Below are 25,453 nucleotides of genomic sequence, written 5' to 3'. Positions count from 1 at the left end.
ATGTCTTGCCAGGCCTTTCTGGCTTGCCAGGTCTCTGTGGATAGGTCTGACGTTATTCTGATGTTCCTCCCTCTGTACGTAAAGAATCTCTTCCCCCTCACTGCCCTTAAGATGGCTTCCTTAGTTTTAAGATTTGCAAGTTTTACTATTACATGCCAGGGTGTTGGCCTGTTTTCCTTGATCTTGGGAGGGGTCCTCTCTGCCTCTAGGACACAAATGTGTGTTTCATTCCCTAGGTTAGGGAAGTTCTCAGGTACGATTTGCTCAAATACATCTTCTAGTCCTCTCTCTCTCTCCACTCCCTCCGGGATTCCAATTATTCTGACATTGGAACGCTTCATGGTGTCACTTATTTCTCTGATTCTATTTTCATGGATTCTGAGTTGTTTTTCCCTGGCCTCCTCTTTTCCCTTTTTATCTATTATATTGTCTTCCACGTTGCTTATTCGTTCTTCTGCCTCACTTACCCTAGCTGTTAGATTATCTAGATTAGATTGGATCTCACTGATAGCATTTTTAAGTTCTGCCAATTCAGCTTTCATTTCTGCCCTTAGAGACTCTATGTTGCCATTAATTGATTTCTCCATTCTAGCCATTGTCTTCACAATTGCTAGCCTGAATTACATCTCCGACATCTTGGTTATATCTGCATCCATTTGTAAATCTGCAGCATAAGTCATAATCTCTGAGTCTTTTCTATTTTCGGGGTTCCTCCTCCTAGTCATTCTGTTGATGGGTGTTTGAGGGAATGTATAGAGTCCAAATTATTGACCAGAACCCAAGCAAGATGCACCTGTTTTCTTGGGACCTCCGGGTTGCTGGCCTCTTGTTTTCCCAGCCTGTCTTCTGGGGGAGGGGTCTGCTGCGCTGTTACTCAGGCAACCCTGTTTGGGTGGAGTTGCCCTGCCCCCTGTGGCAGTGGATCGGCTCAGTGGGAACCAGTTTTTGGGGCTCTTGTTCACTTGCGGCTTTCTGCATCTCTTCCGCAAGTCAGAGCAGAAGAGACTGTTTCCAACCCTCTGTCTCAGAGCAGAGAGACTGCAGTCTGTTTTTCAGTGAGCTCTCCAGGCCACACTGTCTCCGTTTCTGTCCGTGCTGCTATAAACTGCAGCGGCCTGGGTTGTGTGCCCCTCCGCAGAGCCTCCAGTCCTGCCTCCAGGTTGGGGCACATCTCTGCCCTTTGTGCTTCTAAAACTGCCAGCCACTCCCAGTTCGCATGCACGACCCTGCTGCTCTGGGTTTCCGCCCCAGGGTCTGCTATGAAGTCCCTTCCCGGCAGCTACCGGTCAGCGAGTATGTGCCCCATCCCCACTGCACGAGGCTGTTGCTCACTGGTGGTGTAGGATCCCCACGGACAGGCTCCCTCCCACTGCTGTTTATCCTCCGATATCTGCCCGTGGGATCAGGGCTCCCCGCTTTGTACCTCAAAACCAACTGCCTGCGATACTCTGTTTGTAGAGATCCAGATCTTCTTACATCTCAGGCTGGTTTCGTGGGTGCTCAGAGTGGTCTGGTAGATATCCAGCTCAATTCCAGGGACCAGTTGAAATAGGGTGCCCTACTCCTCCGTCATCTTTCCTTCTCCCGAAAATATTCACTCGTTGAATAAATAAAAGAACAATGAATGAAGATGTCTTGGATATATATATAGTATAACATGCTGATTATATATATTTTATATTGAATATATATATGTTACCATAGGGAATTTATAAAGAGAATACAAGATCCAAAGGAATGGATTAAAGACTTAAATGTAAGATTTGAAACCAGTAATTTCAGGTCTTACATTTAAGTCTTTAATCGATTCCAAATTCATTTTTGTGAGTGGTGTGAGATAGGGGTCCAGTTTCTTTCTTTTTTTTCCATGTGGATATACAGTTTTCCCAACACCATTTACTGAAGAGACTATCCTTTCTTCATTGTGTGTTCTTGGTAACTTTGTCGAAAATTAGTTGACTGTGTATGTGTGTGTGGGTTTATTCCTGGGCTCTCTATTCTATTTCATTGATTTGTGTGTCTGTTTTTATGCTAATACCATGCTGTTTTTATTACTATAGCTTTGTCATATAGTTTGAACTCAGGAAGCATGATGCCTTCAGCTTTGTTCTTTCTGAAAAAGATTGCTTTGGCTAATTGGGGTCTTTTGTGGTTCCATGCTATTTTAGATTATTTGTTCTATTTCTGTGAAAATTCCATTTGAATTTGATAGGGATTACACTGAATCTCTAGGTTTCTTTGAGCAGTACTGATACTTAATATTAATTCTTCTAATCCATAAGCACAGAATATCTTTCCATTTATTTGTGTCTTCTTCAATTTTTTCATCAGTTTCTTACAGTTTTGTGTTTAAATCTTTCATCTCCTTGATTAAATTTATTCCCAAGTATTTAATTCTTTTTGATGCTATTGCAAATGATATACTTTGTCTGATATTAATACAGTTATTCCAGGGTGTCTGGGTGGCTCAGTCGTTAAGCGTCTGCCTTTGGCTCAGGTCATGATCCTGGAGTCCCAGGATCGAGTCCCGCATCGGGCTCCCTGCTCGGCAGGAAGCCTGCTTCTCCCTCTCCCACTCCCCCTGCTTGTGTTCCCTCTCTCGCTGTGTCTCTGTCAAATAAATAAATAAAATCTTTAAAAAAAAAATACAGTTATTCCAGGCTTCTTATAATTAGTGTGTCATGGTATATCATTTTTCTATCCTTTCATTTTTAACTTACCTATGTCTGTGTATCTTGAAAACAACATTTAAGTAGATCTTCTCTGCCTTTTAATTGGTTGTCTTGTGCTTTTACATTTAATATAATTATTGATATGGTTAGGTTTAAAGTCTACTATCATATCATACTATTGGTTTTCCATTTTTCCCATCTATCCTTTTTCTTTTTCCATCTTTTTGTGTCTCCTTTTAAATTACATATTTCTCAGTATTATATGATATCTCCTCTCTTGGCTTGTTATTTCATTGTTCTATTTCTTTAGTGATTCCTTTGGTGGTCACATTATACATCTTTAACCTATCATAGTATACCTTCAATTGATAGTATAACATTTCACATATAATGTAAAAACCATATGTAAATATACTTCCATTTACCTTTTCCTCTGTGCTGTTGTGTGTCTTCTACATATTATAAATTCTATGCCACATTGTTACTTTTACTTCAAATAGTCAACTGCTTTTTAAAGAAATTAAGTAGAAAAATATCTAGTGTTCTTTATTCATTTATATTTGAGTTTTTCCCTTTAACCTGAATAAGTTTATTTAACATTTCTTGTAGTGAAAGTCATCACTTCTGTCATCTGAAGATATTTTATTGGGTTTAAGTTTTGAAGAAAAGTTTTGCTTAATTTTAATTCTAAATTCAGTTTATTTCTTAGCATCTTAAAACTGCCATTCTACACCAGAAGTCATAGGTGTATTGTGGGAAGCGTTTCTTTGTTTATAGCCCAGCCTCCAGTATTAAATGAACATGGTGTAAATAAAGAGGGTGGGATTTTGAAGATGACATGGCTCTAAAATGCAGGGAACAGTGCGAAGGAACTTTGTGCAACTTTTGGCAGCAATCAGCGTTAGCAAGACCTCAGCTGTTCACAATAGCTAACTGGGCATTGGCTGTCTCGGTTGCCAGCTGTGAACTAGAAGTAATGTCTCTTGTCAAGTAAACATAAAGTGGTTCTCTTTTCCTCAGGTGGTGGGGCTGCACATGAGCAGTAGTTGCAGCTTTGGAAAGATGGAGCAAGAGCAAAGGAAAAAGATCTCTTCAGTTCCAGAAAGTCTCTTGAAAAATTGGAAAGCTTATCAGGCCCTCAAAGCCACTCAAGCAAAGCAGGCACTTTTGGATAAGAAGGAGCCAAAGAAAGGAAAATAACTCAAGTTTAAGCAACTGAATGGTTCCTAAGCAATTCCTTGCTATGACAACATGACAGGGCCCACCTCAGGCCACTAGAGAGAAGTGAAACCTCACGACTAGGAAGTGCCAGATAAACATTTCTTAGTCTTTATTATATGCATCTAAGGATTAACGGGGTGAGTTTAATGGTGCAGAGGATCATTGCAAGGTTCACCTGAAGAAGATTTTTCAGTAGTGTCTTTTGTCAAAGTGACCCCCCAGACCATATAGTGGAATCTTATATGACCTGAGGATTTCCAAATCTGAAGTCTGTCTCGGGACTCATCTTGAAATGTGGACAAGGCAAGATCAAGAATAAAACCATCCTTTTGACAGACATAGTGATTTAGGAGCACCTGGGGAAGTATGGTGTTATTTGCTTGGAAGACTTCATTTATGAAATTGCCTTTCCAGGGAAGAATTTCCAGGTGATCTCTGAGTTCTTAATGCCCTTTCCATCTCTCATGCTACCAAGAATAGAGTGGGCTTCCTCAAGGAGGTGGGCTTACCTGGCTATGAAGGTGAATGCACCAATCAGCTCATTTGGCCGCTGAACTAAACCCAGAATATCTGAAAGCACAGCATGTTGGAAGCATGCGTTTTGTCTTTTGGAATTGTTATCCAGTATTTTCAGAGAAGATTATTTTCTGTTACATCTTCAGTAACTAGAGGGAAGGGTCAGGAAAAAAATGATGATGTTCCTGGTAGGCACTTCTCATTTTATATAACCAGCACTTCCTGTTCCAAGGAAAAGTTCCAGTGTGTTTTCCACGTTGGCTGCCACCACTGCCTCTGAAATCAGCAGAGGACTCATGCCATGGAAGAGGGAGTCCTGCTATGTCACATTTTCTACACTGAGGATTAATGTTGATGAATGAATACCCAAGCATGAATACAAGACAGCAGTGGAACAAACCCAGGGATATACTTGAACCTGGGGGGCTCCTTGGGTCTTGTTTTGGAAGGAACTTGAAATACAATTACAAAGAAGAGCACAAAACAGTGTTCAATTGTCTCTGCTATGAGTCCATTGTTCTAACTTCTCAGGGATGGCTTTGTGAGTTCTCAGACTTGGCTGACTCTTTTTTTTTTTTTTTTTTTAAGATTTTATTTATTTGACAGAGAGAGACACAGCGAGAGAGGGGAACATAAGCAGGGGGAGTGGGAGAGGGAGAAGCAGGCCTCCCGCTGAGCAGGGAGCCCGATGCAGGGCTCAATCCCAGGACCCTGGAATCATGACCTGAGCCGAAGGCAAACGCTTAACGACTGAGCCACCCAGGCACCCCGACTTGGCTGACTCTTAAGTGTATCTGGTGGCTTCCTTATCCTAGCCCACAGTTGGACTACTTCTTTTCTCTAGTTCAGGATTTTAACCTATTCGTGGGTCTACGAAAAGGGAAGAATCCTTTTCCCAGGAAAATGCATACACTCAAATTTTTACTTGGAAGTTTGTATGTTCACAGACTCTTCTCAGGGACCCATGTACCTTATGTGAGGAAGTCCTGCACTATCAGGATTGGTCACCTGGGCCCTGACCTTGTTAGTCTCCTGTGGTTCCATGTCTGTGGAAGACCAAAGCTTACCAAGATAGCTTTTTTCCTTGGAGCCAACTGGGTGTTTCCTATTAGGAACACAGTGGTAGATTCCTGATTCTCCTAACCATCTAACTAAGGGAAATATCCACCATTTATTTCTGCTGGGTTCAAGATGGGATTTTCTTGGCTTGGCATGGATGAAGTTAGTACTCTTAGGTCTTTTAGGCCCCAGACAGGCTTAATTGGACTCTCTCCTTGCACAGTCTAGACTCCAAAAGTACTGCTCTCTACCCTGCTGGTAATGACGTACTAGACCAACACTAAGGCTCCTGGGGACATCAGACCTAAAAAGGGGACCTGATCCTGCCTGTGTTTATCATCAGTGTCCCCCCTTCGTAGGTGGGTCTTCCTCTGCTACTGTCACTTTGTTGCCTCAATTGCTATCTGAGTAATTGGTGAGGGTGTGCCAGGCATAGGTTAAGAGTTGAAAACATACTTAACCATTGTGTCCCCTGGGCCCTTAAGATCAGCTTTGCTGCACTTTTGGCTCATGTGACCCTCAAACATAGCTGTGAGGTTGAGTTAGAAGTATAACAATGCCTTAAAATGTACCATCTTACGAGATGATTAATTAAGTTGGTTGGCTCAAAAGTTAACTTGCCAGGAAAAGATATTAGAGCTTACTCTAATAATTTAAAACACTGTGAAATCAAAGTACTTTAAAATGATGTATAGGAAAAGAGCAGTTGTGAGTGTGAAACCCCAGGGTTTCTATCCCAGATCTGTTTTATACTAAATATAGGAATAATGTTTCCATTCTTACCTGCAAAATGGGGCTCATACAGTCTAGCATGTGTGCCTCACTCACACAATTGTTCAAGGGTTTTATGCAAAATAATAGTTTTTCACTTAGAATTCTATTTAAGTAAATAAGAGGTTATAAAAATTTAAAAAACCTGTCATTCCATTGTTTTCTAGCTTACATTGTTTCTGATGAGAATTCAGTGGATAGTCTATTGTTCCTTTCCTGTATATAGTATGTTTTTTTCTTATGGATGTTTTGAGGTTTTTATTTTTAATTTGGTTTAAAGCATTTGTGCTATAATATTCCCAGATGCGGTTTTCTTTGTGTTTATTTTGCTGTGGTTCATTCCTCCATCATGGCCAGAATTAGAAGTTGGGATTTTCAAAGCCAAATTTTTAAATGTTCACTTCTTGGCTGAGGAGATGAATATAAATATCCTTGGGGACATTAGTTATTGGGTAATAGACAATGTTCTCTGGGGGTTATTTTTCATTAAATTTGGAGACTTCTTTGACTATTATTTCTTCTAACATTTATTTTCCTGTCAAAATCTCTCTTCTCCTTCTGGAATTTTTATTCCATGTATGTTAGACGTGTGACTTTATAATACTCAACCAGTCATTGAAGCTCTGATCATTTTTTTTTTTTGCCAGTCTTTTTTTCTTTCACTGTTTTCTGTTTACCTGTCTTACAGAACTTTTCTTTTGCAGTATACAAACAGCTTTTAAGGCTCAATTCTGCTAATTTAAAAAATTCCAGACATTTTTTAGTTCTACAACTTTCATTTGCTTTCCTCTCTCATTTCCTTTTATTTGCTGAGTTTCCTCCACCTGTTCACTCATTTATTCATCTTTATTCTTAGATTTTTGACCATATTTATAATAGCTGCCTGAAGTCTTTGCCTACTAATTCCAACATGTCTGTCATCTCTTGAGTCTTTTTCTGTTGTTTCCCCCCTCTTATTTTGGTCAGATTTTCTGATTTTTCAGATGACTAGTAATTTTTACATTTTTTAAAGATTTTATTTATTTGAGAGAGAGAGAATGAGAGAGAGAGAGCATGAGATGGGTGAGGGTCAGAGGGAGAAGGAGACTCCCTGCTGAGCAAGAAGCCAGATGCGGACTCAATCCTGGGACTCCAGGATCATGACCTAAGCTGAAGGCAGTTGCTTAACCAACTGAGCCACCCAGGTGCCCCTAATTTTTAAATTTTTATGATGGACAATGGAGTGCTATTGTTTAGATTCTGAATTTGTCTTCCTATAAAGAATTTTGGGCTTTATTCTGATAGAGAATTAATTTACTGATAGCTCCACATGTTTCTCCTGAGGCTTGGTTTTAAACTTTGTTAGAATGGGTCCAGAGTATCCCTTATACTAGGGCTGGAATAATCCTCCTCCTAAATCATGACTTTTCTGGTTGTTGCAGAAGTGGACTGTCTCCCAGCACTATGTATTCTCTGGTACTTACCCTCAGCTCACATTCCTGTAGTAACTACTCCTTACTAGGCTTCTCTGAGTTTGACCAAATGCATGCACAGGTACTAAGTCAAGACTCAAGAGGACACCTATGTAGATTTCTGGGGCTTCCTTTCTGCTAAGCTTTCTTATTTCTGGTACCCTGATATGCAAATTCCAGCTGCTTCAGTAGTCCTAAACTTCACACTCTGTTTCATATGGCCAACTATTTCATATGGCTGTTCTCTGTTCAGGCTCCATTTCCCTGGGTCAATTATAGGTAGAGCCAGAAGTTGGGATTTTCAAAATTCAGTTCATTTTCTGCTCAATAAATGACTAAATGTTCTCCAACACAGTTATTTGGTGACTGGACAATATCCTCCATCACAAAAATATATACTGAGCAGTTTCTTATGCCAGGACTTATACGACATGCTTTATGTACGTTTTCTCACTTAATTTTGCAAATAAATCAATTAAGTATGGGTATTCCTATTAACTCCATTTTAGAAAGTAAGAAAATAAAACTTAGAGTATAACAAAGACTTGTCTAAGAATCTGTGTCCGATGATTGATTGAGCCAGAAGTTGAACCCAGAACTGTAACTCCAGAGCAAACCTAAAAACCATGCTATGGCTGTTCTATTCCTAAACAATCTGCCCTGCACATAACTGATTGCTCAAGTCCTGTGAGCTCTGTCTTCAATCCAGCATTTTCTCTGGGTATTTATCCAAAGGAAAAAAAAACCCACCACTTCAAAGAGATATATGCAGCCTTATGTTTACTACAGCTTTATTTACAATAGCCAAGATATGGAAGCAACCTAAGTGTCCATGGATAGATGAATGAATAAAGAAGATGTGGTACATATATACAATGGAAACCTACCAGCCATAAAGAAGAATGGAATCTTGCCTTTTGCAACAATATGGGTAAGACCTCAAGGGTATTATGCAAAGTGAAATAAGTCAGACAGAGACAGACAAATACTGTATTATTTCACTTATATGTGGAAACCAAAAACAGAAACAGACTCATAGATACAGGAAGCAAACTGTTGGTTACCACAGTGAGGAGGGGCTTGGGGGTCAGGCAAAATACATGAAGGGGATTAAGAGATACAAACTTCTAGTTATAAAATAAGTAAGTCATGGGGATGTAATGTACAACATGGGGAATATAGTCAATAAGACTGTAATAACTTTGTATGGTGATAGATGGTAGCTAGAATTACTGTAGGGAATCACTTCATAAGGTAGGAATATCAAATAACTATGAGACAAATAGGGCATTGTATGTCAACTATACTTCAATTAAAACAATTTTTTCAGAGAGAAAAAAAGAATATACATTGTTAAATGTCTGTTTCATGCACCAGATGTTTCTCTCCAGGACAAGATGATATCTTGTTCACAGATTATACTTGCCTAACAATACCCTTTGCACATGAAAGGTGCTCAAAGATGCTGTGTTAGATTCCTAGGGCTGCCCTAACAAGTTACCACAAACTGGGTACAACAACGGAAATTATTTTTCACAGTTCTAAAGGCCAGAAGCCTACAATCAAGCCATTCCTTCTGAAGGCTCTAGTAGAGAATCCTTGTTTGCCTCTTTCAGCTTCTGGTGGCTCCTGGAGTTCCTTGGCTTGTGTTTGAGTAACTCCAATCTCTGCTTCCTTGTTCATATAGCCTTCTCCTCTTCTTTCTCTGTCTTCTCTTCTGTGCCTTAAAAGGACACCTGTCATTGGATTTAGGGGCAACTCAGATAACCCAAGATGATCAGTAAAGACCTTTTCCCAAATAAGGCCACATTCATAGGTTCTGGGTGGATATATCTTTTGTGGGGGCCACAATTCCAATCACTAAAAATGCTTTTAAAATGAATGTGAAGGGGCGCTGGGTGGATCAGTCGTTAAGCGTCCGCCTTGGGCTTGGGTCATGATCTTGGGATACTGAGATCAAGCCCCGCCTTGGGCTCCCTGTTCAGCGGGGAGCCTGCTTCTCCCTCTCCCACTCCCCCTGCTTGTGTTCCCTCTCTTGCTGTGTCTCTCTCTGTCAAATAAATAAATAAAATCTTTAAAAAAATAAAATAAAATGAATGAGAAAATGAATACAAGGAGGAAAAATGAACTCTGTGAATACATGTACTTGCATGCACAAAAGATGAGGACAAGAAATATTTTGTTTTTACATCTTTGTTACCCTCTATTTGTAAGTTCACTTTGTAAATAATACATCATGCTTGTTGCTTTTTGCATGTTGACAGAATTCTGTTATGTTAAATAATTCAGCAGTTTAAAACTTAAAGTTGTTAAATGAAAAGACACAACTAGGAAATCTATATAATCTATATAACTATACTGCTTTCTTTTATGACATAATTTTTTTTCCAAAAAAGTATGTTTTAAATTTATTTTATGTATGGAACTACAAAAGACCTCAGATAGCCAAGCAATCCTAAGAAAGAACATAGCTGGAGGCATCACAACTCCGTATTTCAGGATATACTACAAAGCTGTAGTAATCAAAACACTATGGTACTGGCACAACAGATCAATGGACACACAGATCAATGGAACAGACTAGAAAGCCCAGAAAGAAAACCCATGATTATGTGGTCAATTAATCTATGACAAAGGAGGCAAGAATATACAAAGGGGAAAAGATTGACTTTTTAATAAATGGTGCTGGGAAAACCAGAGAGCTACAGGCAAAAGGATAAAAACTGGACCACTTTCTAACACCATGCACAAAAATAAACTCAAAGCAAATTGAGGACCTAAATGTGAGACCTGAAACTATAAAACTCCTAGAAGAAAACATAGGCAGTAATTTCTTTGACATCAGCCATAGCAGCATTTTTCTAGATATGTCTCCTAAGGCAAGGGAAACAAAAGCAAATTTAAATCACTGCAATCACATCAAAATAAGAAACTTTTGCTCAGCCAAAGAAGCCATCAACAAAACAAAAAGGCAACCTATTGAATGGGAGAACATATTTGCAAATTATATATCTGATAAGGAGTTAATATCCAAAATATATAAGGAACTTATACAACTCAACACCAAAACCAGAAACAATCCAATTAAAAAATGGACAGAGGACTTGCATAGACATTTTTCCAAGAAGACATACAGATGGCCAACAGACACATGAAAAGATGCTCAAATTCACTAATCATCAGGGAAATGCAAATCAAAACCACAATGAGATTACCACCTCACACCTGTCAGAATGGCGAGAATCAAAAAGACAAGAAGTAACAAGTGTTGGCAAGGATGTGGAGAAAAAGAAACTCCTGTGTACTGTTGGTGGGAATGTAAATTGGTACAGCCACTGTGGAAAAAGTATGGATGTTCCCCAAAAGATTTAAAATACCATATGATTCAATAATTCTACCACTGGGTATTTATACAAAGAAAATGAAAACACTGATTTGAAAAATACATGCACCCCCATGTTTATTGCAGCATTATTTACAATAGCCAAGATATGGAAGCAACCAGAGTGTCCACTGATAGACGTATGGATAAAGAAGATGGCATATATATGTATGTATACAGTGGAATATTATGCAGCCATAAAAAGGATGAGATCTTGTCATTTGTGACAACATGGTGGACCTAGAGGGCATTATGCCAAGTGAAATAAGTCAGTGAGAAAGAAAAATACTGTATGTTTTCACTCATATGTGAAATCTAATAAACAAATGAATGAACAAACAAAAAACAGAATCAGACCCATAAATACAGAGAACAAACTGATGGACACCAGAGGGCAGATAGGCAAAATGGGTAAATGAGAGCGGGAGATAAAGGCATCCAGTCATGGAATGAATGAGTCATAGAAATAAAAGGTACAGCACATGGAATATAATCAATGATATTGTAACAGCATTGTATGACGACAGAGCGTAGCCATACTTGTGTTGAGCACAGCATGATGATGTACAGAGATGTTGAATCACTATGTTATACACCTGAAACTAATATAATAACATTGTATGTTAACTATACTCAAATAAAAAAAATTGAAAAAGTAAAAGTCTATTTCATATGTGGCCCTCTTTCTCCCTCCTCAAGTAAGACATAAACTGAGAGGCTACCACACAAATAGAACAGGGGTTTTCAAATAAGCATTTCTACATATAGTCACCTTGCTCTCAGTCCCTCAAAATAAAGCCTACTTTAAAAAACAGGGCTTGTAAGACTGACAGCTATTTCTTCTTGTGGAGAGTTATATTTTTATATTTTCACAAACAGAACAGGTTGGGAAGTTACAGACCTAGAAAAATATAATAAAAGATCCAGATTCATTTTCTATTTGGTTTTAATATAGTCATTTTCTCTTTCCACTTTCAATGACTGAAAGATTTAACTTGAGTAATGCCACAGGAATGTGGTTTCACAAAGGAAAAATGTTCAAGTATCTACCTCCCTGTTCCTCACTTAAAAAAAGAACAATTAGCTATAATATATATTGAAATATTTTAAGATGTTTCCTTCCTTCTGCTGGCATCTGTGCCCTTTCTTATTTAAATAAATAAATATAAAATACATTGAAATTTAAATACAGTTCTCAAAGAGGACTCTAAGCAAAATACATTTGTTTCTTTGATGTATTTCACAACAACAGCACCAAATTTTATGAAAATAATAAAAAATGTAATATGTGTTTAATTTCTCCTTGTCCATCAATACTTATTTTTCTATATAATTATCTCCTGAGAATGCATACTGAAGTTTTTCTGAGAAGGTCATGGATCTTTACAGACAGCAAATTGTCAACATGGGGCACCTAACTTTAAGTCTTTACTCTGGGGAGACATAGGCAGTACAGGTGTTAGAATGCTACAGTCAGTTCCTAAGATGGCAACAGACTGGGGAAAGGAGGTATGTATAATTACCATAGGTATACTCCTCTCTCTGTAGTTCTGAGCAGAACTGATAGGCCCCAAATCACACTCTCCTAAAAGTCGTGCGTAGTCCCTTTATGTAACAGCTCCTCTTCTTTTTTCTTCAAGTCTGCCCTGGTTCTTCCATTAAACCCAAGAATCACAACCAGTCTGGCTGCCACTTCTTCCCTTAGTGCTCAGGAGAGACATCACTAACTGATTACAATATTCTTTATTGATAAGCCTAGATCTGGTCTTAAGCACAAATTAAGCATTTGCCCTTTCAGAGATTGTACAAGAGAAGAAAATGTTGCCATTCTCGCCGTAATTCATGAGATGGGACCTGTATAACCTGCCCAGTTCTTGCCACACTCCTTCCCCAGGGAAGCTGTATCTTGCTTCCTGTATTTTCCTGCTACCAAAAAGGGTCTTTCTAAGAATCACAGTGCCATCACCCGTCTGGCTTTAAGTAGTGCCCACTGCCTGAAATTCCCCTTACCCTGGACTATATTGCCGGGCTGGGGTCCCTAGAACACAGGCTTGCCTGGATTAGATCTGAAACTATCACACCTTTTAACTACTCTGTCCTGGATTCCATTGTCAGGACAAGCCTGAGCATCTGCATACCTTTTTGCTGCCCCTGGCCACGCTGCCCTGACTTCTGATTCCCAGTGACTGGAACTCCTGAGATCCAGACACATTTTGTTTCAAGAATATTCCTGCTAAAAACCCCAAATATCAGTTCCAGCTATTTTATTTACTGTATGCATTTTTGTTAGGACTAAATGCAGCAATTCTTATGAGGCAATTAGCACGGTTCCTAGCACATAATACACACGCAATAAATATTAGAGGCTATAAGTTCTGTTATCATCATAAGCCTCATCACTTCTATTAAGATCTCCATCTCAATTCCAGAAAAAGTCCTTCTGAAGCAATTAGGAACAGGCTTCAAGTCTCAGACCCTCTGGCCACAAACAGGCCTAGGGACAAACATACCTAACAAGAACAGATGGTCCCAGACTTAAGATGGTTCATCTTAGGATTTGTTGACTTTATGACAATGCAAAAGTGATATGCATTCACTAGAAACCATACTTCAAATTTTGAATTTTGATCTTTTCCTGGACTAGCGATATGTGGTACAATACTCTTGTGAGGCTGAGCAGCGGTAGTAAGTCACAGACCCAGTCAGCCACGTGATCACTAGGGTAAACACTGATATGCTTTTAGCCATTCTGTACCCATACAACCATTCCGTTTTTCATTTTCAGTATAGTATTCAATACATTAAATGAGATATTCAACACTTTATTATAAAATAGGCTTTGCCCAACTGCAGGCCAATGTAAATATTCTGAGATGTTTAAGGTAGGCTAAGCAGTGCTATGATTATGCATCTTTGACCTACTGTATTTTCTTTTTTTTTTTTTTTAAAGATTTTATTTATTTATTTGAGACAGAATGAGAGAGAAAGAGAGCACATGAGAGGGGGGAGGGTCAGAGGGAGAAGCAGGCTCCCCGCCGAGCAGGGAGCCCGATGCGGGACTCGATCCAGGGACTCCAGGATCATGACCTGAGCCGAAGGCAGTCGCTTAACCAACTGAGCCACCCAGGCGCCCTTCTTTTTTTTTTTTAAAGATTTATTTATTCATGAGAGAGAGAGAGAAAACAAGCAGGGTGAAGAAGAAGAGGGTGGGGGGGAGAGAATCAGAGAATCTTAAACTCCCCGCTGAGCACAGAGCCCCATGTGGCGCTCAATCTCACAACCCTGAGATCGACCTGAGCTGAAACCAAGAGTCTGACGCTTAACTGTGCCACCCAGGTGCCACTGACCTACCATATTTTCAACTTGCAGTGGGTTTATATCGAAAGTTGAAGAAGAGTTGTATAGTCTTTAGTAAACATATGCTCTTAACACCAAATTAGATTTTTTATATAATAAAATAATGCTCTAGGCCATTATCATTTATGTAAAAGGAATTCTATGAAGTCATGTGACTTTTTCTATGAGTCAACATACTGTACTAGACAAAGAAAATTCCATCCTTTGCTTTACTAAATTTAAAATTTGTCTCACAACTGGACAGTTTGCATGACCATAATATTCATAATATCTCCTAAGATATTTGCTAAGAAATCCATTATAAAAAGAAAGGTTCTTAAGCTGTTTGGATCTATTATGCTTGTCAGCTGACTTTAGATAACAACTTTCTAACCAAACATAAGACCAAATCAAACCCTTTATTATAACTCTTTGACCAGCACCATAGATACATACGCCCCTCCAAAATACGTGAAACTGTGCCAGCCAAACAACAAACGGGCATTGTCCTGAGAGTTCAGACTAAAAGGTACACAGAGTTCAATCCCAGATGAACAGAATAAAGGCCTGTATAGAGCTGCCTGGGGTCAATGAAAATAGATTGCTTAATGAAGACATTAGGAGAAGTATTTGCTGCATGTGTTTGGGTGCGCAAATAGGTGGGTATAGGCATATCTGTTTTCCAACTGATTTGAGAAAACAGGTATTGAAGCACAATAATAGGCCAGAAAAATTAACATTTCCAGAAAAGATAGAGTTCACACTATTTGAGGCAAGAATTGGTGCCTTTTTCATAGAATAAATATGGCCCATAAAGTCATGATGGGGCATCTCTGCTTTAGATGTGCTTTATCTGAGGGGAAATTCCAGCTAGCAAACATAGGACAGAAATGCACAGTATTATCATCAGTGTGAAGATATTTTCGATTTATGACGGGTTTATCAGGATATAATCCCATTGTAAATCAGGGAAGATCTGTATTCAAATTTGAAGCCAGAGCAAAATGATAGTTGCCATTTACTGAGCTCTATGTGTCGAGCACTTTGCAAATATTATCTTCTTTAACCCCCACTGCAACCAAATTGGGTAAGAATTATAACTCCCATTTTACTGATAAGAAAATGGAGCATTAGAGAATCCCATGCCCAACAAAAACAACAGACAGTGAAACTGAAATGAAACCCAGCCCTTCCTAACTCAAAACCCAATCTTTTGCCCCTGAACATGTTATTTTTAACATATTACTTTTTAGCATGTTTACAGAAATAGCCAAGTGGCAAATAAGCAAATCCGCATCCTGGAAGCAGAGCTTAATTTCTAGGGTTCCAGCTAAAAAGGTCATATCTTGTAGTCTGTATATTTCCTGCTCAGCCTGGGACTTTCCTGAAACTTGCCTCTTACAAACTTCCCTTTTGATTCATTCCTTCTCCTCTTCTAATCTGTCAGCCAGAATCCTACTCTTGGTTGTTTTTAGCAACTCTGGCTCCACTGTTTGACATGATCATCCCTAAAGGGGCAAATCAAGTTTAAATCCTCCATTTAGCCTTCTTAGACTATTCCAGCTCACGTTCAAACTATTCTATTCCCTATTCCAAATACCTTTTACTCTCCCATTACCCTGCATCCATTGCCACACAATTATTATTCTTAATTATTCCCTAATTGTTTCAAGTACTCACTCATTCACTCATTTATTCAACTACTATATGCTTGAATACATATTATGGATTAGACACTGAGTTAGGCAATGTATATGGAGATACAAAGATAACCTATCTGAAACGACTGAAGGTAATTTTAGTAGGGCAAATAAATGTACGCAAATACCTATAGTACTGTGTTGAATAAAAAAAGCACTGTGAGAAATAGAGCTAAAACAATTCAGACAAGGGAAGAATTACTTCTATCTAGAAGGAAGTGAGGAGAGATGATTCCATTGAACTGAAGTAGAAGATTCTGGCAGAAGTTACTGACAGAAAGGGTATTCTAACTGGAAGGCACTGCCTGAGACACTGAGCTTGGTGAGGCACTGTCAAGGAGTAACAAGAAGCTGTGTCTTGACTGGACTTCAGAGTGTGTCGAGGAGAGATGTGGGGGTAAAGTACATGGTGGAGGCCCTTAAAACTGTGGGAGAATGTAATGATGTCATAAGAAGCTTTTGAAGTGAGAGAATCAGAAATGTGCTTTGCATCCCTTCCCCAATTGCACAGAAAGTTCATTGAGGTTTTTGTATTCTTTCATATTTCCTAAAACGCAGCATAAACATGGACAAAAAGAGTATCTAATAAATAGCCAAGTGGCAAATAAGCAAATTGTATATAATGGTTCTGTTATATATTTTTCTATTTATCAAATTGCTTGTTTATTTGAATTAGAATTATTTTTTTCGAATTGCAAAGTATAGTCTAATTAGATGGCATGATATTTAGGAAAATAGTCCTTTCCTCTGAATCAGTACTGGTCTAAAGATAATTCTACAGATCTTAACTTCATCTTCAAAAATATTTATTATAAGAGAAGGTATAGATGACCTCCATACAAAATGTGGCTTTAATATTTATTAACCTCATTTTTTTTCCACGATAGATTTTAAAAATTTGTGCTTACAGAAATATTTTCCTGAAATTTTATCAAATACCTAGAAAACCTTTGCTTAAAAAGTCATTTTTCCTTTCTTTAAAAAAAGATTAAAAAAGTGGTTCAGTCATTTTACACACTCGCTTTTAATGTTACGGAAAAAGGATATCTGTGGGAGAGGATATTTTCACAAAGCCAAATCATCAGAACTGGCAGTTTAGCTATAACCAGAAAGTCCCAGGAAAACCAACGATTCACCCTCTGAATTCCTGGTATGAATGAATGTAGAAGCATCCAGGCTATTCAGACCATGAAAACAAACAAAAAATCCTCTTCTATTTCCTCCCAGGATTCCCTCATTGGAACTACGGACATATTCCCAAAGCCAAGAATGAGAAGCTGAGGAAAAGATTTGGGTATTAGTTTCTTCAAACTCATTTCTTTGGGGAAGGCACTTTTGTTTGAGTGGGAAGGGTCCTTTAATTGCAGACTCTGTGGAGACGTGAATGGTGTAGAGGGCACTTACTTGATTTGTGGTCCTATGTGTCAACCTCTGCTGGCTCTAATGAAGAGGTGGAACTCAGGGAAATGCTCCCCACCCTGTAGAAGGGGGTGGCATGTTTATAATTTTTCCTACCTAAATTAAAATGTGCCTTTCTTGGACGAAACTCCTTACTACCAGTCAGTTAAAGAATGTGCTTTAGGTAAAATGAATTTCCGCCCAGATAATACTTTACAAGCTAGAAGTAATTATAGAGATGCTTGGAACATTTATTTATAACTATGGAACTTCATGAAAACTCAAAGTTCCCTCGGGAGAGGCTGATGGACTGTTTGGACCTACCCCATTTGCCAGCAAAAGTTAGCAAGCAGGTTGTGCTATTTGCAAATACATTCTTTTTTAGGGAGGAACTATGTGTTTATTTTTTGAATGTCATCAATATTTTGTGCTTATTTTCATTTGTCCGACTATCCTTGTTACTTGTACAGAAAAGTATTGCGTGTACAGTTTTCTCTGCTTGAGAAACTGTTTGGTCTGCTCTTTTGGAAAAACAATTGCACAAGGGCGTCTGACACAGATATTAACACTGGTGACGACTACTCCTGTAGCAATGCGGGTCAGGAGAGACTTGTTTGAGCTGAACTCATTGCATAAAAGACTAGTTTTTTCTATGCTCAGGAAGGACTATAGTTGCAAAGTGAGTCAACATCCTGTAGCATCCCACAATGTATCAGGCCGAGACATTATATTTTCTTTCTTGTATGTGGTACTGTCTATAGTGTCTCCCTTCTTTCTAAATCTGCTCTTCCCAGACGGAGTTGGTCTAGAAGTTGTTTGTACTGAGTGGTTTTGAGGGGCGTTTAAGAATAGCAAGAACAAATATATTATTATTATTTTCAGCCCTCTCTTCAAAAAAAAAAAAAAATGCCACACGCTGTATGCATTTACTTTTATGAAGTAAAAATGGTAATTCCCGGTAGAAGCACACTGTGGAGGACGGGAAACAGATGCTTTGGTCAGACTCAGGGACTCACTATAACATAACATGGAAACACAAAAGAATAAGAAAATAATTGCACAGCATTCTAACTTTAATGAGTTGACTGACTAGATGGCATGTGAACACCTTATTTTAACAATGTTTTGCAAACACAAGGTTGGCCTGATGTCAGAGAGCATTTTAACAGAACGGATTTATCCTGTCCATCTGTTTGGACTCTACACTTTGGTGGGGAAACTGATACTATGGGGAGGTACTCCTTCATTCATATAGAGAAAACAAAGTTTTGAAAGAATAACTAAATAATAACCAAATCATCAGATCATGAATTTGATGCAAACACAGCAAAATCTCTTCAAAGTTTTGTTTTGTTTTTTAAGATTTTATTTATTTATTTGACAGAGAGAGACACAGCGAGAGAGGGACACAAGCAGGGGGAGTGGGAGAGGGAGAAGCAGTCTTCCCGCCGAGCAGGGAGCCTGATGCGGGGCTCGATCCCAGTATCCTGGGATCAGGACCTGAACCGAAGGTAGACGCTTAATGACTGAGTCACCCAGGCACCCCTCTTCAAAGTTTTCGTAGTGTAGGAATGACATGTGTCTTGTTTGTTTCAAAATTTTATTTAAATTCTAGTTAACATATAGTGTGATGTTGGTTTCAGGAGCAGAATTGTGATTTATTACTTACATATAATACTCAGTGCTCGTCACAACAAGTGCCCTCCTTAATGCCCGTCACCCACTTAGCGCATCGCCCAACCACTTCCCCTCCAGCAATCCTCAGTTTGTTCCTTATAGTTAAGAGTCTCTTACGGTTTGTTCCCCCCCTCCCTTTTTTTCCTTCCCATATATTCATCTTTTTTTTTCTTAAATTCCACATATGAGTGAAATCATTTCTCTTTCTCTGACTGACTTATTTCGCTTAGCATAATATGCTCATCACATGTCTTAGGATGAGCACCCTAGAAGCAGATCTTGAGAAAAGGATTTGAGTGAATGTAGCTTTTTGGGAGGTGATCCCAGGAAGCTGAGGTAGAAGGGTGGGAAATTCAAACAAGAAAAGAAAGGAGTCAATAATAAAGGGTATGTTACCCAGCAATGTACTGAGACAGGTAACTAGGCTCAGTTCTGTTGAAAAACTCTGGGAGACAGTGTGGAACATGCTTAGAGTTATCCAACCTGTGGAGCAAGGAAGCTGGCAGAGGCTGTGACCAATGAGTTTTCATCCTTCACTGACTGAGGATTGCCCTCTGGAACAAGTATTACAGCTTGCTCTGAGTAAGGGTGGCACCACGCTCCTGTAGCCCAAAAGATCCTCAGAGAGAGAGCTGCATTGCTTTTGGCTTGTACAGGAAGTGGAATAGTTGATGGGTTATAAGCAGATAGTGTCTGTCACAGAATGCTAATAACTTATTACCCAAAGAAGATAAAAAAAGCAAAACATATCCAAATTGATTAAAAAAAAAAAAAGAAGAAGTTAAACTGTCACTATTTACAGATGACTTGATATAGGACAGAGAAAACCCTCAGGACACCACAAAAAAATTATTAGAAGTAATAACTGATTTGAGTAAAGTTGCAGGATACACAATTAAAATATAGAAATCTGTTGCATTTCTATACATTTCTAATGAAGTAGCAGAAAGAGAAATTAAGAAAACAGTTCCACAACTGTACCAAAAAGTATAAAATTCCTAGAAATAAACTTAACCAAGTAGGTGAAAGACTGGTACTCTGAAAACTATAAAAACATTGATGAAAGAAATTGAAGACAACACAAACAAATGAAAAGATATTCCATGCTCATGGACTGGAAGACTGAATATTGTTAAAATGTCCATACTACCCGGGGCACCTGGGTATCTTGGTTGGTTAAGTATCCGACTCTTGGTTTCAGCTCAGGTCATGATCTCATGGGTCATGGGATCGAGTCCTGCATTGGGCTCCATGCTCAGTGGGGAGTCTGCTTGACATTCTCTCCCTCTGTCCCCCCCTCAAATAAATAAATCTTTTTTTTTAAAGATTTTATTTATTTATTTGAGAGAGAGAGTGAGAGAGAGAGAGCACAAGAGAGGGGAGTGGGAGAGGGAGGAGCAGACTCCCCGCTGAGCAGGGAGCCCGATGCGGGACTCAATCCAGGGACTCCAGGATCATGACCTGAGCCGAAGGCAGTCGCTTAACCAACTGAGCCACCCAGGCGCCATAAATAAATCTTAAAAAAAATGTCCATACTACCCAAAGCAATCTACAGATTTAATGGAATCCCTATCAAAATACCAACATTTTTCACAGAACTAGAACAAGTAATCCTAAAATTTGTATGGATCCATGAAAGACCCCAAATAGCTAAAGCATCCTGAGAAAGAACAAACCTGGAGGTATCACAGTCCCAGATTTCAAAATATACTCAACAAAGCTGTAGTAAATCAAAACAATGTGGTACTGGCACAAAAACAGACACACAGATCAACAGAGCAGAATGGAGAGCCCAGAAATAAACCCACACTTATATGGTCAATTAATCTATGACAAAGGAGGCAAGAATATACAATGGGGAAAAGACTGTCTCTTCAACAAATGGTGCTGGTAAAACTGGACAGATACATGCAAAAGAATGAAACTGGACCACCTTCTAATGCCATGTAAAAATAAACTCAAAATGGAGGAAAGACCTAAATGTGAGATCTAAAACAATAAAATTCCTAGAAAACATAGGCAGTGATTTCTTTGACGTCGGCCAATGCAACCTTTTTCTAGATATGTTTCCTAAGGCAAGAGCAAAAATAAACTACTGGGACTACATCAAAATAAAAAGTTTTGTACAATGAAGGAAACCATCAACAAAATAAAAAGGCAATATACTGAATGGGAGAAGATATTTGCAAGTGATATATCTGATGGGAGTTAATATCCAAAATATATAAAGAATTCATGGGAGCCTGGGTGGCTCAGTCGGTTAAGCATCTGCCTTCAGCTCAGGTCATGATCCTGGGATCCTGGGATCAAGTCCCACATCGGGCTCCCTGCTCAGCAGGGAGTCTGCTTCTCCCTCTGTCCCTCCCCCCGACTCACGTTCTCTCTCTCTCTTGCAAAAATAAATAAATAAAAAATCTTTACGAATTCATGCAACTCAACACCAAAAAACCCCAAAAACACCACACCCCAAAATTAAAGGACCTAAATCGACATTTTTCCAAAGAATATATACAGATGGCTAATAGACACATGAAAATATGCTCAACATCACACATCATCAGGAAAATGTAAATCAAAGCCACAATGAGAAATCAGCATGGCTTGTATCAAAAGATAAGAAATAACAAGTGTTGGTAAGGATGTGGAGAAAAAGGAACTCTCATGCACTGTTGGTAGAAATGTAAACTGGTGCAGCCACTGTGGAAAACAGTACAGAGGTTCCTCAAAATATTAAAAATAGAATTACCATATGATCCAGTAATTCCACTACTAGGTATTTACCCAAAGAAAATAAAAACAGTAACTTGGAAAGATACATGCACCCCTATGTGTACTGCAGCATTATTTATAATAGCCAAGATATGGAAGCAATGCAAGGGTCTATTGATGGGTGAATGGATAAAGAAACTGCAATATATATGTATGCAATGGACTATGACTTAGCCATGAAAAGGAATGACACCTTACCATTTGCAACAACATAGGTGGACCTAGAGGGTATTATGCTAAGTGAAATAAGTCAAACTGAGAAAGACAAATACCATATGATTTCACTTACACGTGGAATCTAAAAAACAAAACAAAAAGCAGAAACAGACCCATAAACAGAAAGAACAAACTGATGGCTGCCAGAGAGCAGGGGGGGCAGGGAGATGGGCAAAATGGATGAAGGAGGGTGGGAGATACAGGCTTCCAACTATAGAATGAATAAGTCACTAGGATAAAAGGTACAGCATAGAGAATATAGTCAAAAGTACTGTAATAGCATTGTATGGTGATGGATGGTAGCTATACTTCTGGTGAGCATGGCATAATGTACAGACTAGTGGTTTCACTCTATTGCATACCTGAAACTGAGTATCACTGTGTGTCAACTATACTTCAGTTAAAAAATACTAAAAAAGGGGTGCCTGGGTGGCTCAGTCAGTTAAGCGGCTGCCTTCGGCTCAGGTCGTGATCTGAGGATCCTGGGATGGAGCCCTGCATCGGGCTCCCTGCTCGGCGGGAAGCCTGCTTCTCCCTCTGCCTGCCAATTCCCCTGCTTGTGCGCTCTCTCTCTCTCTGTCAAATAAATAAATATTAAAAAAAAAATACTAAAAACCCCCCCCACACCAGTTTTGTTGGAGTTTCATACAACAGAGATAAATCAAAACTATATGCTACCTGACTGACAATGAGAACACAGCATCACTTCTATGATCTTACTCTAATCCTGAAGGAACATTAGAGAAAGTCACCTTGAAGTACATTCTATAATAGGTTAGTAACTTGCTCTGTCACCTTTAAAAGTATCCAGGTAATGAAAATCAAGGAAAAACTATAAAGATCTGTTCCAAATTGAAGGTGTCTACAGAGATGCGATAACTAAATGTAACATGGGACTTTGGCCTGGATACTTTCTTTATACAGACATTATTGGGACAACTGGAAAATTGTAATGGACTCTGGAGATTTGACATTGTCATATATCAATGATAATTTCCTAATTTTGATGGTATTTTGTAGTTATATAGGAAAGTAATCTTGTTGGTGGGAATTACACATTAAAGTATTCAAGAGTGATGGGGCATTTTGGAAACTTACTCTCAAATGGTTCAGCGTATAACAGTCTTTCTTGCACCATTTCATAACTGTCTGCAAGTTTGAGATTGTTAAGATATAAGAGTTTCTTTAAAAAAATAAATGACTAAAAAATCAAGGCACAATTATATAAAATTTATCCACTCCACTTTCCTTTCAAAGGATCTCTCCTTGATGTTAGGTAGTCCCATATAGAGCATCAGTGCACCTTTAGTAAAGACCATATAGCCAAACCAGGCAAAGCTCAGACTTCTAGCTGAGCTCTGATCTTTTTTTTTATTATTATTATGTTATGTTAGTCAGCATATAGTACATCATTAGTTTTTGATGTAGTGTTCCATGATTCATTGTTTGCAATATAACACCCAGTGCTCCATGCAATACATGCCCTCCTTAATACCCATCACTGGGCTAACTCATCCCCCCACACCCCTCTCCTCTAAAACCCTCAGTTTGTTTCTCAGAGTCCACAGTCTCTGATGGTTCGTCTCCCCCTCCGATTTCCCACCCCCTTCATTTTCCCCTTCCTTCTCCTAATGTCCTCCATGCTATTCCTTATGTTCCACAAATAAGTGAAACCTCATGGTATTTGACTTTCTCTGCCTGACTTACTTCACTTAGCATAACCTCCTCCAGTCCCATCCATGTTGGTGCAAAAGTTGGATATTCATCCTTTCTGATGGTAATATTTCTGATTGTATATATGGGCTACATCTTCTTTATCCATTCATCTATCAAAGGGCATCTTGGCTCTTTCCACAGTTTGGCTATTGTGGGCATTGCTGCTATGAACATTGGGGTGCATATGGCCCTTCTTTTCACTACAACTGTATCTTTGGGGTAAATACCCAGTAGTGCAATTACTGGGTCATAGGGTGGCTGAGCTGCAATCTGAGCAGCGTTTTCACTTTGAATAGCTACAGAATTCCCTGATATTACTAATCATGCTGAAAATGAATTTCCTTCCCATGTGTTTGTCCATAACAGGTGAGAAATTTCACGCCCATTCTTAAAGCAGGGTGGAAGAAGGGGAGGTATGGAATGTGAGGGATGCCATAGTAGATTCCTGAATTTATAGGTGCAAGAATTTTTGTCAACATCTTTTGTTAATAAATAGCAACTGTCCTTTTATATTAACCACATTAGTGTGTGAGGGGATTTCTTAATACAGTTTGTAATACCTAAAACTTACCTCATTTTCTTACAGAAATAATAGTTATATCAGTGCTTAACATGATTCTCCTTTGCATAGATGTTTTGAGACTGAGCCAGACAGAGCAAGAAAGCAACAAGTACCTTGGATTCCATGACTATGATGAGCAATACCTCTATACGTGTTTCCCAAATGTTGGAATATAAATTCAGAACTGGTTTCTGGGAAGAACGAAATTCTGAGCAAATCCTAAGATCCTTCTTGTCTCTGCCAATTAAGTGGGGTTTAGTACCTAATGTACTAGTGCTTTAAAATTAATTTCTTCTTCTGAATTGAAGGAGACCGCTATTTGCTGTAGGTTTTTTTCAATTCATTAAATAAGTTTCTGTGAATTACCATGTCTGCCTGCTACCACTATTCTAAACACATTATTATAACAAGCTATACCACTACTGAACAGACTGAGTTAAACAGAGGGTGAACCTATGTAAGATTCTTCTACCTGTTCTGACAGCACTGGCTACAGTATCACTACAACAACTCAACAACTAGGGACATATTCTTTTTGTCTACTCAGTATCTCTTTTCTAAGAACCATTCCCTACATGCCTCTCTCCATTCATGACCACTGTCCCGTTCCTGCACTATGGTCCTTGGTCATAACTGACTGGCTTATTGAGTCATGTGACCTTTGCTGGGCAGCACCTGCAGGGGCAGAAGAGAGGTGGTCAGACCTATACCTTATAAAATTCAAAGCTGTCAATGGCTATTTTTTTTTTTTTTGAAATGTAGATTGGGAAACAAAACTGGGATGCAGAGAGAGAGAAAGACAAATGAACCTAACCTACAGAAATGGACAGAAAAGAGAGATGAAGAAAATTTAGTAATTTTGAGTTCCAGGTTTTAGTTTGTTCCTGAAGCCCAGAAGCATTTCTGTCATTGGGTTTTATCAATTATACTAATATCCTCCAATCAATTTCTCATTTTTACTTAAGCTAGCTAGATTTGGTTCACTTACTTGCAAACAGAAATTACTA

At 38.8% G+C, this 25,453-nt stretch overlaps 1 pseudogene; it reads left to right on the top strand.

Annotated features, from left to right (window-relative positions):
* Window positions 1–3,707: 3,707 nt before the first annotated feature.
* On the top strand, window positions 3,708–4,452 carry LOC118010353 (annotated as a pseudogene).
* The last annotated feature ends 21,001 nt before the right edge of the window (window positions 4,453–25,453 follow it).

This window comes from Mirounga leonina, unplaced genomic scaffold (genome assembly GCF_011800145.1).
Source record: "Mirounga leonina isolate KUSES-001 unplaced genomic scaffold, KU_Mleo_1.0 Mir_129, whole genome shotgun sequence".
NCBI classification, from domain to species: Eukaryota; Metazoa; Chordata; class Mammalia; order Carnivora; family Phocidae; genus Mirounga; species Mirounga leonina.
The sequence above is the reverse complement of the archived record's forward strand: the minus strand, read 5'-3'. Positions and strand labels throughout refer to the sequence as shown.